This window comes from Chiloscyllium plagiosum, chromosome 24, assembly GCF_004010195.1.
Source record: "Chiloscyllium plagiosum isolate BGI_BamShark_2017 chromosome 24, ASM401019v2, whole genome shotgun sequence".
NCBI classification, from domain to species: Eukaryota; Metazoa; Chordata; class Chondrichthyes; order Orectolobiformes; family Hemiscylliidae; genus Chiloscyllium; species Chiloscyllium plagiosum.
The window spans coordinates 10,916,693-10,931,694 of NC_057733.1; positions in this window are offsets into that span (position 1 = coordinate 10,916,693).

Here is a 15,002-nt window from a genome sequence, read left to right on the forward strand (position 1 = left end):
CCGAAATGTCAATTCTCCTGCTCCTTGGATGCTGCCCGACCTGCTGTGCTTTTCCAGCAACACATTTTCAGCTAGTTTCATAGATCACCAACTTTCATATATTTTCTGTGATGTAAGTTCAATGATCTTATTTATCTTTGGTAGAAAATGTATACACAATGACCTTACTGTCATTTTTTTCCTTTTTTTTGACTAACAAATTATTCTTTCCACTTTCACTGTTGGCCAAGTGTCTTTCATTCTCTAATATGAGTAGGAGAATTTTTTTTCCATGCGTTTCAATATTGAGCTGTCATATTTAAGGGGGCACAAAGGGAGTCATTTTGATCTAGTGAAGGCAAAATGCTCCAGAGGCCAACATATTCAATGTGTCCTTCTCGAGTGACTTGACAACTGCCTTCATTGGTCACATTTCCTCAGCTCTCTCTGCGACCAGTTAGTGGAGCTGCCAATTCAGAGGAACAACATCTTGGAAGAGACCACTGGAGTGGATAAGACCTTGTCTGTGCAGGTTAGATTTAAGAATCTCTGGAGTATCATCTGCATTTCAGGAAATTGCCATATTGCCACTGAGCTGCTGAAAGAAGTGTGGAAAAAATGTTAGCAAGCACAGCTCTGAGGCTGGGATAAAGATAGCAAAAAAGGAAGGTTTTAGAAACGATGTTGTAGACCAAGGGGCTGAGATGTATAAGCCTCACTGAATCAAAGGTTAATGGATGGATGGGAGTATAAAACATTTTGAAATTAGGACAGACAAAGTGTTGCCAAGGTCAGCATTTAATTGCCCTTCCCTAATTAGCAAGTGGCTTGCTAATCCATTGTAGAGAACAGTTAATATTCAACCACATTATTGTGATTCTGGAGTCACATGTCAGCTACACCTGAAAGGGATAGCAAGTTTCCTTCCCTAAAGGGCATTAGTGAACCAATTAGTTTTTAATCACAGTGAATAATAGTCTCAGGAATGGTGCTACAAGACTAATGAAGTGAAATTACTATCCACAACCACAGAATATTAGCCTGGCCCAATGAGTACCACTACACCGCCATTTTTGTAATGTAGGAGAGGGAGTTCAGGCAATCCTGATCACAATTACTTCCCAAAACAATACCACCAGGACAGATTATTGGGTCACTCATTCACTCGCACAATTGCCCAGTGACAAGATTTCAAAAGTAAAGGCAAAGTCGCCATAGTCTGACTGGATCAAAGGGTTGTTCTCTCATTAGAGAGAGCCACCACCAGTCAAACCACTGGTTGTGGTTTGACCTGAGGGTCACCACTCCTCAGGTGAGGGAGGAGGTTAAGAAGGAGTGTTCTGCACGGTAACCTCAGACAGTGCAGGCATCGAACCCACGCTGTTGACATCACTCTGTCATCCATGAAAGTGCAAAAAACACACTTCAGGAGATCCTGAAGGTTTGATTGGGTGCTATACAACTGAGTATTTTATTCCTCATGCTCCTTCTGTGCTGTGGTCTACCTGATGAGTCCTAAGATAAAAGTGCAGAGTTTCACAATGCCCTTTTCAAGGGCAGAGAAGAAGAGCTACATGTGAGTCAAGAGACATTAGTTCAACTTCCGTACACAAAAACATGTCAACACAACACCCAGGGATGGTGGAGCCTCACAATGAATTCCTTTTTCTTGAGAAAAGAGTTATAGTACAGCAGCAGAAAACTTGATTAAATTTTGCTATGCTCATTTTTGAAAGGCAAATTTATGCCACTGTTTTTTTCTCTATTGCACGTGTCCCTGTGTTCTGGTTGCTATGGATATTTTCAAGGAAGCATTACAGTGGAGTAGTATTAGGGTGAGTTTGAGGCTAATAATTGAAGTGTCAAGCAATTGATTGAAGCTCATATTATAGTGGTTGGTCATAGTTTAAGTCGGCAATGACTCATTGTGCTAAATGTTCGACTGTAACATGTTAACTATATATTTAACTACAAGTGTACAATCAAGTATGCATACTTTCTGTATTTCTTTTCAAAACACCATATAAACAGAAGCTGTTGTATTTGTATTATATTCAAGGATTCTTTACTCCTTTCAGCATTCCACAAATTATTATGAATCTGGAAACAGGCCACTGTCATATTCCTGAGTCAATACTGCTCTGAACACATTATTTCTGAGCCTTCCCTCATGTCCTAAGGAATAGTGAATGACCCTCATCCATTCCTCCTTCTGGCCATACATACAGATCCTATTGGTCTTCAGAGCAGAATGGGCAGACAAGTGGCAAATGGAACGTAACATAACATAATGCTTTTGGGCAGAAAAGATAGGGATATATGCTTTCTGACACCATTCTAAAGCTTAAGGGACAGAGAGACTTGGGGACTCAAATGCATAGATCATTGAAGGTAGCACAACATAATTCAGAGAGTAGTCAAAGAAACAAACAGGATCCTGGGCTTCATATTGAGTATAATAGCAGGAAAGGTATGCTGAACATTTACAGTGGTCTGGGACACAATGAGAAAGTTGCATTCACTTATGGTCACCACACTTTACGCAAGATGTAAAGGTCCTTAAGGGGGCAAGGAGGAGGTTTATCATCAGAAGTTGAAAGGAGATCTGATGGTGCGGTGCATGATTCTGAGGGGTTTTGATAAGGTAAACCGAGAAAAGCTATTTCCATTATCATTACATTTAGGATAAGAGAAACAGGAAACATTTGTGTGAGGAAGCAGATTTTTTTAATGCAACAAGCGGTAATGACCTGGCTTATGAGGATATTGGCAGTAAAGATAATCAGTGATTTCAAAAAGTGGATGCACCCTTGGTGGAAATGAAATGGCAGGTTTACATGGGTGGATTTATTGAATTGGACTGATTGGCTTGCTCCACAGAAAGCCAACAAGGACTCAATTGGGCCAAATGATCTCCTCCTGTGCCATTTGTGCACTTTATGACCCTATCACTTCACATTTCTGAAAAGTGCAGTGTGTTTCACAGTAGAAATCATGATTGGATTTTTCTTTCAGGGTCCAGTAATTTTAACACGTAACTTGTTTTTCCTAATTATAATCAGTTAAAGAGAAAATGAGTGGCTTTGAATGGTGTGAATTGTCTCTGCAGTTGTTAATTTAGAAAGGAAAAAAGAATTGCCTTTTTTAAATGGATTTGCATGTTACTATATTAATATTGCCTGCTGGCTCTTTTAATTCAAGCCTAAATTACTTTTGTGGACAAGCATCACTGTTGCACAGTGGTCTTCAATTCATGCTCCACTCCCTTCCTCTTCCCCAGCCCCCCCTGAATTCTGTTATCGTGGTCACTTGCTGAATGTAAAGCTTCCTTATTGTCCTCCATGCATTTTCAGTGGCACAGCAACATCGCCATTGTAATCTTGTTATTCACAGTCAAAACATCTCATCCAAGAGGATGTCATCGTAGGCATCCATAGCTGATATTTCTGTGTTGTTGGGACACTGTTATATGAATTAAATCCATGGAATCCCATGTTGCCATTTGCGAATGACAGGTAAAAAGAAAAATGTTGAAGACAATAGCAACGACACTGTTCGGGCACATTCATGCCGCAAAGTGAGACTGCCGTTTAAATTATGTTACCAATGAAATGGGCACATTTAATTATCTGCGCTGGTCTCTCTTCACAAGCAAGCACCCTCACGTCTCTTCAGTGGGTTTGAACTTGTTCCTCACTTGGCAAACAGTTTCTACTTCACTGTGTTCCATCACAATTCATAATTCATGTGATTTTTAAATCAGAAGTCACAGTGCAAGATGTTTTAATGATTTCCCTGAATGGGTCTCATGCTTTGTGCTAATGAAGAGAATGTCTATTAGTTATGCACCAAAACTGAAAGCAGGCATTTTTGGATTTGAGATGGGGAAGCAAATGAGTTAGAGCCAATGACAAACAGAAAGATTAAGAGGAAAATGATGACTCCACTGTTATCAGAATGAAATAATTATCTGGTTTGTGCTTGAATAATTGAACCAGTTCTCTTCTTATATTTTCTGATCATTAATATGACAAAATATGTATTATCTTTTCCACACAGCCTTCATGTGAAAGAGCTCAAGGATGACAGTTCAGATATGGCTGTGATTGCAAGCAACATCCATTTGTCTTCTATATCAGTCTGAAAACTGAGAGTCTGTATTCAAGGACACCAGGGGCGAAGAGAAAATCAACTCTCTTGGGTCCCATGTATTCTTGTTTTAGGATGGGGAAATATCATGAGAAAAGGCAGCTTGAAAATAACCTTGAGATATTTGAAGATGCCTGCAAAAGTGGTTGGCACATCTCTTCAACAGATCCTTCAATCATCGTGTTATTTGTGTTTGTGGTTGGGTGGTCCCGTTTCTAATGTTCCAGTGGCCTTACACATATTACCAATGCATTATTCCAAATGAAGACATCCCAAGAACATTGATTAGCCTTCCCAGCAGTAGAATAGCACACCTCATCCACTTAATGTTGCATTTGCTATCAACTGCTGAGGTATATGCATCCAGAACTGCCAGCATCAGCACTTTTTGTACAGGGGCATCTTCCAGTTTGTGCTTGTCAATCAGTTGTGTCTCACCTGCCATTCCTATGGATGGTCCATAATTATCCTCATTCTGCTGTCATAGTCACAGTATCGAATATCATCCTGACATTAGAGCCAATGCAGTCATGATGAGCCAAACAACCTCCTTCTACGGTGTAGCGATTCTATGAAATCACATAACTTTATGTTGTGATTCAGTTGGAACTCTTGGTTCTTTATCCCTATGTGTTTGCTGTGCAGGAAATTACAGTTCAGAATTTCAAGTTGGCTGAAAGCCAGTTTCTGTAGGCAACATGATGATATTGAGCAGATAATTTGTGATCCTGTTTGTGGATTGCATTGCTACAAAGCTGATTCAGAGTCCTATTTTTCACACTCGACAAATAACCATCCTCATCTTTTCTGGTAGTTTATAATTTTGAATTGTTTCCTTTTACATATGAGTGACTTCGATATGTTTCTGCAAATCATTTTACTTGCACCATTGTACAGAATGCTGGTCTCTCTGAGCTTTTTCATATGCTTTTCAAGCCATTACTTCTGCATGCGCATTGAGATACCAGTTTGGTACATACACATGGTCTCTGAGGCTGAGTGCTCCTTATCTTGAACAAAAGCTGTTCAGCTCCCTACACACTATAATATTCCTTTATTTTCATCTATGCATAGCAGATTCTCAAATGCAGTTTTCTAGTATAATGTCTAAGACCTCTCTCTTGAATGTTGATTCTCGACCGGTGTCTTTTCTCTTACTGATGTCAGAGTTATATTATCAGTCACGTCATCATGATATACATGAATGTCATTATATCACATTGTCTCTCCCACCCATCCCACCCCGCTGAATGTCTATGGGATCTGTTATTCCAGTAGTTCACAATTAATTCCTTTTATAATCTTTGTAATCGACAGCATCATTGTTATCACGACCCTTGTCTTTAGAATATCACCATCTTGCCCATACTTCCTGAAAGTCTGAATGAAATGATCCAGAACTCTGCAAATGCCAATCTGTACTTTTGTTTGGGTTCAAAACTAGGTTGATGGAGTTGTGCTGTGATTGGAATAGTAGTATCACCCTATTCACTGTCACGAATAGTAAGTACTGTCCTGCGTTCTGTGATAATCATAATAAGTATCATTTCTTGTGCTAAGTAAGATGAATGTCCCTTCTGATGTTCTGACAATATAAAATTTTGTTTCATTTATTTCCCTGATGACTGAGACTTCTGACTTCCTGTTCCTTGGCCAGACTTTCTATCTTGGCTTTAAGATTGACAGAATTTTCACCCTGTGATTAACGTTGTTCCATCTCATATGCTCTTGTAGCTTTTCTCTAATTGATTTAACATCTCGCAATCTTGAGCTGTTCTGTTTTGGCATGAGGTTGTCTTTGGAAACTGATGCAGCCCCATTTTGAATACCTCTCCCGTTAGCAATTCTGCAGCAAGCGCCCTTTGTTCAAAAGCAATGCTCTGTAAATGATTAGACCTAGTTCCCAATCTATGGCCAAACAATAATAAATCTTCCACTGTTGTTAGGTGTTGTTTTTGTTCATGGTATATTTTCAGTGCCTGGTCTGCTGGATTATATTTGCAAGACAGAGATGTCTAATCTCTATGCACTATTTGACAGATTTATGAGTGACACAAATTTGTTTAAGTTTTCTGTCAGTGCTGCTTATAGGTGCAGAAATCTTCAATAAGAAAATGATCCTCTTCCTGCTCAGTCAGCTGCTGCTCTTGAGAGTGCTATTATTTACATTTTAACTGGAATACTCAATAGTTGTATCTCATCAGCCTGAGCCTGAATCTTTTAGTAAAGCCATTTTGAGATTTCTTCCAATCCCAATAATCTTACCAAAGGCTTGAGTTCCATCTGAAGAAACTTTTGTCCTTGAAGGTAGTCTGTCAACATTTTACATCCTGCTGTAACAGCGAACATGTCCTTCTCTATGGTTGGGGACCCCTATTCAATATCTGTTAATGCTATTGTCATATAATAGACTAGTTTCGGTGCTGTATAAATTTACACTTGAATGAGGACAGCTTCTAATTAGTCCTGTGGATGACATATCTGTTGTTACTACATTGAATAAGTCTGGGCTGTAACATATTAGACATCGAAAGGAATTAATTTCTCTTTAAACTTTTCAATAGCTAAGAATTATTTTTCAAAAGTTCTCTTATGGGTTAGGTAAGACTGGCTAAGTTGGCATTAAACCTGCTCACTCAAATCAACGTGGTGATGGAAAGCTGAACATTATTGACAGACTTTGTTGCTGGAAATTCACTGACGACCCTTAGCTTCCTTGGATAAACACTAATACTTGTTCTTGGATTTTTTCAAAAAAGAATCATTGAAGTCCCACAGTGCAGATAGAGGCCATTTGGCCCAATAACTGTGTACTGACCTTCTGAAGAGCATTGCATCCAGGCTCATCTGTCCTCACCTCGGTAACCCTCCATAGGTTAACCCACCTAGCCTGCACATCCCTGAACACTATGGACAATTTAGCATGGCCAATCCAACTAACCCACACATCTTTGGACTGTGGGAGGAAACCGGAGCATCCAGAGGAAACCCACGCAGACACGGGGAAAATGTGCAAACTCTACACAGAAAGTCACCAAAGGCTGGAATCAAACCTGGTTCCCTGAGGCTGTGAGGCAGCAGTGCTAACCACTGTGCTGCCATTTTGTGTCCTAAAAACGTAATTTGATTAAAGACAGAAAAAATTGCAGATACTGGAATCTAAAACAGACAGGCAGGAGGCTGGAGCAACACAGGACGCCAGGCAGCATCTGGAGGTGGAGAAACAGATGTTTCGGATGTAACCCTTCTTCAGGAGCCCAAGTGTCAACCACTCTGCCTCCTGATGCTGCCTGGTTTATTGTGTCCTTCCAGCCTCCTGCCTCCTACTTGAAATGTAATTGGCATTCTAGAGAAATGCTTTCAATTTATTGTAACGTCTGCATTTTGTCTTTAATGCACCCGGACACTCTGTTCACTTCACATTTTACCATGCATGAAGATCTCATTAGTACAGTCGGTCTCCCTTCCAGGATGTTAGATATTTCCCTTTGAGTAATCTCTGCTGCTGGGGAAATCCCAGCTGGTAAGCAGGTGAAGCAGTACTGACCCAGTTGGTGCAATAAGTGTAGGCACTAAGCTTGATTTTTGGTCTCGCGATATTTACCAGAACACACTGTTGACATCCAGTTTTGTGAAAAACTTCCCTGTTGCCAAACTGCTGTTGAAGGACAAAATAGGATGGACTTCCTTTGTAATATCTTTGTTTAACCGAGTGAGGGTGCCACGACAATGAGCAGAAATATTTTTTATGTATATATTATTTTTAAAAAATTTACTTTTTTACAAAAATACAAACCGAAAAAGTTATAAAGGTAAGAAAATAGAAATATCGTACTATTATGTTATGTGACAGTAACATTAACAATAAACTGCCTACTATTCTTTAAGATACAATCAACTCATATTTACTTAACTTAAACCAAATTAGCACAAACTCAAATTAAATAACAATCCACTAAACTTAAACCACACTCCATTGTACTATATTACATTACCCCACTGGCCGCACCTCCATCAAGGATCCCGTCCACTGGAGCAACAGCGATTATACCCATATTTACCACTTACCCCACCCCGGGTCTCCGGACTGCCATATACAGCCCTCATGACTATATAAAAGCCTTAATCGATACTGCCGATAAGTCCAAGTCTATATAATTTAGAAAGGGCAGCCATGTCTTATAAAATTGCTCCGTTCTGTGGTGCACCATACTTGTCAGATAATCCTGAGGGACGAATGAGCAGAATCTTAAAGTTGCCTGAATGATATGGGACAGGATAAGAAATTTTGCAGAATTACACTAAGAAGTTCAGCGAGACTTACCTTGATGTCAGGAAGCCAAGTGACTACATAGTTTAATGAAGTTTGAGGTAAGAGAATCTCACTAGGCAGCAGGGGGATTATTGTTTCCCAATAACAGCACATGTGGCCTCATTAACAGGCAGCTTCCTACTTCACCATTCACAAGAGTAAATAACGTATTGAGAATTCACAACATGAGAATGGGAGCAGATACCACTGAGTGTGAAGAGCCTCAACGTTGGCATCCATGTCCACAGATATGGGCATCTGATGTGTGCCAGCTTCTAACAACCCTCATGGCGTATCTCTGATCTGCTTTCTGCATTTCAGTGCTGCACCAGGAGGCAGAACGTAAACTCTCATGGTAATGTTGCAGCAAGGACATTATGTACTCAAGGACACTGGACCAGGCTGCATCATTGCAGTATTGACTTGCTACCTTTGTGCTTATTGACCTCAAGCCTACTGGATGCTCACAGCATCCAACTTGGCCTTTTCCCATCTTGCCTCTTAGTCAGAGTTACCAGGCCCACACTACTGCATAACTGAATGGCCATTTAGCACAGACACAAAACCAGTAAACATGTCATGGTCTTCAGTTATGTCAAGGGAGATAGCCACTGTCAGGGGGTCCCAGCACAGTAAATCAAGGCCAGCCCATGCACGGACTTGGGCACAGACAGTCAGCTTCTTGTGAGGGTCAGAGTCAGGATCCTCGCCACATAAGGGGTGAGGGATTGAACGGCTGCCTCCAATCTTTTGGCCCTGTTGTGAGAAAGAATGAGAGACAGGCAGGCATTCAGGGCGGTGAAAGTGAGTGAAGGTGAAACGGTTATTTTTGGTGCAAGTGGAGAGTGAGTGAGGTGGAGGTGGACAGGGTATGCAGGGTTTGTGGTTTGGTTGAAAGTGAGTGAGGAAAGATATTGTAGGTCATAGTAAGAATGGTAGAGCAGCGCTTTAGTGGGAGTTGTGTGCAGTAGCAGAGAGAGAGAGTGAGGGTATTGGAAAGAGTACCCGGGCAGAGTGGAAAAGGTCATGACCTTCTTCCCATAGGGCTGAGGAATCCTCGAGACAGCTGAGAACACAGTGACCCAGTTGGTAACCTCAGTCCAGTTTGGCACGATCTGGTGTCATGGCCTTCACTGCTGGAAGAGAACAGCCTTCTGCATCCACCCCTTTCACCAGGTCCCTGTCCACAAGGTGAAGCATTAAGTTTCCCTTCTTCACCATGTCCTGGGAAAATGTCCGTCACCATGAAGGGAAAGTTTGAACAGATGGTACTTATCTGGGCATACAGCTGCCTCTTAACGATGGGTAGCCTCTATGGCCTATTTCAAGATATCTCAGCAGTGGTGAGGGGTAGAATCGGTCTAGCATTGAACCAGGGTGTTGCCACAACGGGAGGGTCTATAGTTATTGAGGTTCCTCTGGTAAGATGTGGCGAGAGAACTTACTAGGTCTCATGGTAAGAAACTCTCCAAAAAATCTCAGCAAGAGTGACACAGGCAAAATGATAACAAACCTGACCTGCAATCTTCGCTTTATATTTCTCCCGGGAACAATGAATAGCTCTGAGCAGCAATGTGTCAGTTCTGTAACTGGTGATATGACTCAATGTTCAATATTGTCGCCTAACTCAGCTTTTACTTATCTGAACAAGGGATGAGGCATTCTCGTACAAATGGATAGGTTTAGAATCTGCTTACAGAATAATGTGAAATCACTGCTTCAGCTTGATTGAACCTTTTATATCTTCAGAAATTCTTACCAGAATTCTCTCCAGTTTTCATTCTGAAGTATTATATTCACTCTTTCTGAGAGTCTGAGACAAATCAGTATTTCTGCTCAACTATGAGGAGTGCAGGTTCCTTGGTATGTTTAATATTTCTCTGACGTTTTGTGTACTGTGACTGACTTTTGTGTGATTTACTCAAATATCTGAAGCTCTCTGCCTTCCTGGCTGTTAATGATACTTGCTGGTCTGTCTGTTACTCACTCTGACTTCAGTATATTGTCTGTCAGTATAGAAACAACTGTTTCTGCATCAAATTTAATTTCTGTTTCAAACCTTCAAATCAATGGTCCAGCATCTGTTTTGATTTCTGTTGACCTCCACTAGGAATGTTTTGTTTCTTTCTGTTTCTTTAACTTCTTGACTTCTTTTCTTTTTTGCTGGATTTCCATTTCTCTGGAATTTCTTTTGGCAGCATCTTTTTGGTTTGGAGGTGACGGAAGTGCTGTTAATCTACAATATTTTCTCAAGTGTTCCAACTGGCCACATTCACAGCACTTGATGCCCCCTGCTGGGCACTCATTTGCACTTGCAGCTCTGTTTTGAGTGAGATCTTGTGCAATCTGACATGTTCTAGACATGTTGTCTCCCCACTCTTTTTGCATTTTGCCAGATTTTCAGAAAGGTGACAACTCTACCTTGGGTCCTGTGGGATTGTGTTCAAATAACGACCAAAATTGATGAGTGGTGAAAATAGCCTCTTTATTCAGCAACCACAGAAGCACAAGTTCGAGGCGGCAATGAAATCCCAATTTGGAGATGCCGGTGTTGGACTGGGGTGTACAAAGTTAAAAATCACACAACATCAGGTTATAGTCCAACAGGTTTAATTGGAAGCACTAGCTTTCGGAGCATCACTCCTTCATCAGGTGATATCACCTGATGAAGGAGCGACACTCCGAAAGCTAGTGCTTCCAATTAAACCTGTTGGACTCTAACCTGGTGTTGTGTGATTTTTAACTGTAAAATACCAAAATACAGTTCTTGCAGTAGCTTCTTTACACATAGCTCTTATATATATATATAAAAATTTTATCACTATAGTGTTACATTGTTTTATCAATAGTACACAAAGGTTTTCATGACTTCTGTCCTGGGGAAACAGGAGATAGTTTAAACATTTGCTAAATGGCAGCTGTTACTTCTGAAGAGATTGAGTGTCTGTCCTGTCTGCTTACATAATTAAGAGGTGTTAGTCCTTTTGTCCTTTATTATTGTAAATGTCAGTGAAAGTACTAGGCCTGTAAGCTTTAAGTAAGTTAGAAACTATACATGTACTTAATAAAAGAATAAAGGATATTAAATGGATTACCGCAGCTGGGTTGTGAGATTGGTTTACTATGTGACGGTGTGAATTTCATTTATTTATGCAATTCCACAGAAGCTCTGCTTTGACAGTAAATGGGTCAGCGGCCCTGTTTAATGTATGTACTAAATGGGAAACTGTTTGATGTTCTGTATTCTATTCAGGTCCTGAGAGACTGTTGGTAAGGGCTGATTAATATAACAAACTTTCTATAGTTTTGGGTGGTTTGTGGGAGACGCAGTGTTTGGACTGTATTGTTTTTGAATAGATTAGTTGATGTTTATTCAGAGGTAGCTTTTGATATAAATAGGTCTGATAATGGTTGAAGTTGTGAAGGAGCAGTTTGGAAGGAATGTTTTAATTAGTCAATCTTGCAATAATAAAATGCACTACAAAAACGTGGTTTTATGAATGACTGAATGAAAACATGTTATAGTAAATAATGGATTAGTAAAGGGTTATGAATGAATGAACGGGAACACGATATGAGTGAATACAGCAAGCTGGAGAGCGAGTTAGTAAAGATACCGATAACACAATATCTCACAATTCTAGCCACAGAAGCTTGCCAGAAAGATCCCAAGCTTTATTATAACACTGCTGGATTTTTGGACCCTGATTTCTGCCTGCACAGTGAATTAGATTACCCTCTCTAACATTAAACCCTCACCGTACTGAAGAAAGCCTGATTTCCGAGCTGCCACCATTTCCTTTCCTGTCCTTGAGGCCAATGTTGCCATCTGCACAATGAGGCATTGGTCTGGATTACCTCTGGGCTGTGGGCATTTGCACATACAGTAAACTCCCGAACGTCTAGCACCTTATGTATCCAGAATTCTCATGAAATCTGCAGACATTTCAAAGAAAATTTACCACTTTTATATAGAGTCACACAGCACAGAAACCATCGGTCCAACCAGACCATACCAACCATAATCCCAAACTAAACTAGTCCCCCTTTTCTGTGCTTAGTCTGTATCCCTCCAAATATTTCTTATTCATGAACTTATCCAAATGTCTTTTAATCATTGTAACTGTACCTGCATCCACCACTTCATCTGCAAGTTCATTCTACACATGAACTACGCTCTGTGTAAAAGACTACCCCTCATGTCCTTTACAAATCATGCTACTCACTTTGTTTTATTCATTTGTGGGATGTGGGCATTGCTGGCTGGGTCAGCATTTATTGCCTGTCTCTGGGAAGGTGGGGGTGAGCTGCCTTTTTGAACTGCTGCAGTCCACCTGCTGTGGGTGACCCATCAATGCCATGAGGGAGGGAATTTCAGGATTTTGACCCAGCGACAGTGAAAGGACAGCGATATATTTCCATGTCGGGATGGTGAGTGACTTGGAGGGGAGCTTGAACGTGGTCATGTTCCCATGTATTTGCTGCCCTTGTCCTTCTAGGTGGAAGTGGTCATGGGTTTGGTAGGTGCTGTCTGAGGATCTTTGATGAATTTCTGCCATGTATCTTATAGAGAGTACACACTGCTGCGACTGAGCGTCGATGGTGAAGGGAGTGGATGCTTGTGGATGAGGTGCCAATCAAGCGGGCTGCTTTGTTTTGGATGGTATCAAGCTGCTTGCGTGTTGTTGGGGCTGCACCCATCAAGGCAAGTGGGGAGTATTCCATCACACTCCTGACTTGTGCATGGTAGATGATGGACAGGCTTTGGGGGGATCAGGAGATGTGTTCCTCGCAACGGTACCCTGAGCCTCTGACCTGCTCTTGTAGCCACTGTGCTTATGTGATAAGTCCAGTTGAGTTTCTGGCCAATGATAGCCCCAAGATACAGATAGTGGGGGATTCAGTGATGGTCACACTATTGAATGTCAAGGGGTGGTGGTTAGGTTGTCTCTTATTGATGGTGTTCATAGCCTGTCATTTGTATGGTGTGAATGTTAATTGCCATTGGTTAGCCCAAGCCTGGATATTGTCCGGATCTTATTGCAGTTGGACATGGACTGCTTCAGTATGTCATGAATAGTGTGGAACATTGTGCACTCATTGGTGAACATTCCCACTTTTGACCACACTGAGTCAGAGAGTTATACAGCACAGAAACAGACCTTTCGGTCCAACTTGTCCATGCCGACCAGATATCCCAACCCAATCTATTTCACCTGCCAGCACCCAGCCCATATTCCTCCAAACCCTTCCTAATCATATACCCAGCCAGATGCCTTTTAAACATTGCAATTGTACCAACCTCCACCACTTCCTCTGACAGGTCATTCCATACACGTACCACCCTCTTGAAAAAGTTGTCCCTCAGGTCTCTTTTATATCTTTCCACTCTCACCGTTAACCTATGCCCTTTAATTCTGGACTCCCTGACACCAGGGAAAAGACATTGTCTATTTACCTTATCAATGCCTCTCATGATTTTATAAACCTCTTTAAGGTCACCCCTCAGCCTCCAGGGAAAATGGCCCTAGCCTATTCAATCTCTCCCTATAGCTCACATTCTCCAACCCTGGCAACATCCTTGTAAATCTTTTCTAAACCCTTTTGAGTTTCACAACATCTTTCCGATAGGGAGGAGACCAGAATTGCACGCAATATTCCAAAAGTGGTCCAACCAATGTCCTGTACAGCCGCAACATGACCTCCCAACTACTGTACTCAATACTCTGACCAATAACAGAAAGCATACCAAACGCCTTCTTCACTATCTTATCTACCTGCGACTCAACTTTCAAAAAGCTATGAACCAGCACTCCAAGGTCTCTTTGTTCAGCAACACTCCCTAGGATCTTACCATTAAGTGTATAAGTCCTGTTAATATTTGATTTCCCAAAGTGCAGCACCTCACATTTATCTAAATTAAGCTCCATCTGCCATTCCTCAGCCCAATGGCCCATCTGATCAAGATCCCGTTGTAACACAAGGTAATCTTCTTTGCTGTCCACGCCACCTTCAATTTTGGTGTCTTCTGAAAACTTACTAACCATACCTCCTATGTTCACATCCAAATCCTTTTTATAATGATGAAACGTAGTGGACCCAGCACCGATCCTTGTGGTACTCCACCGGTCACTGGCTCCAGTCTGGAAAACAATCCTCCACCTCCACCCTTAGTCTTCTATCTTTGAGCCAGTGCTGTATTCAAATGGCTAGTTCTCCGTATATTCCATGGGATCTAACCTTACTCACCAGTCTCCAATGGGGAACCTCATCAAACACCTTACTGAAGTCCATATAGATCACGTCTACTGCTCTGCCCTCATCAATCCTCTTTGTTGTTTCTTCAAAAAACTTAGTTAAGTTTGTGAGACATGATTTCCCAAGCACAAAGCCATTTTGGCAACCCCTAATCAGTCCTTGCCTTTCCAAATACATGTACATCCTGTCCTTCAGGATTCTCTCCAACAACTTGCCCACCACCAACATCAGGCTCACTGGTCTATAGTTCCCTGGATTGTCCTTACCACCTTTCTTAAACAGTGGTTCCATGTTAGCCAATCTC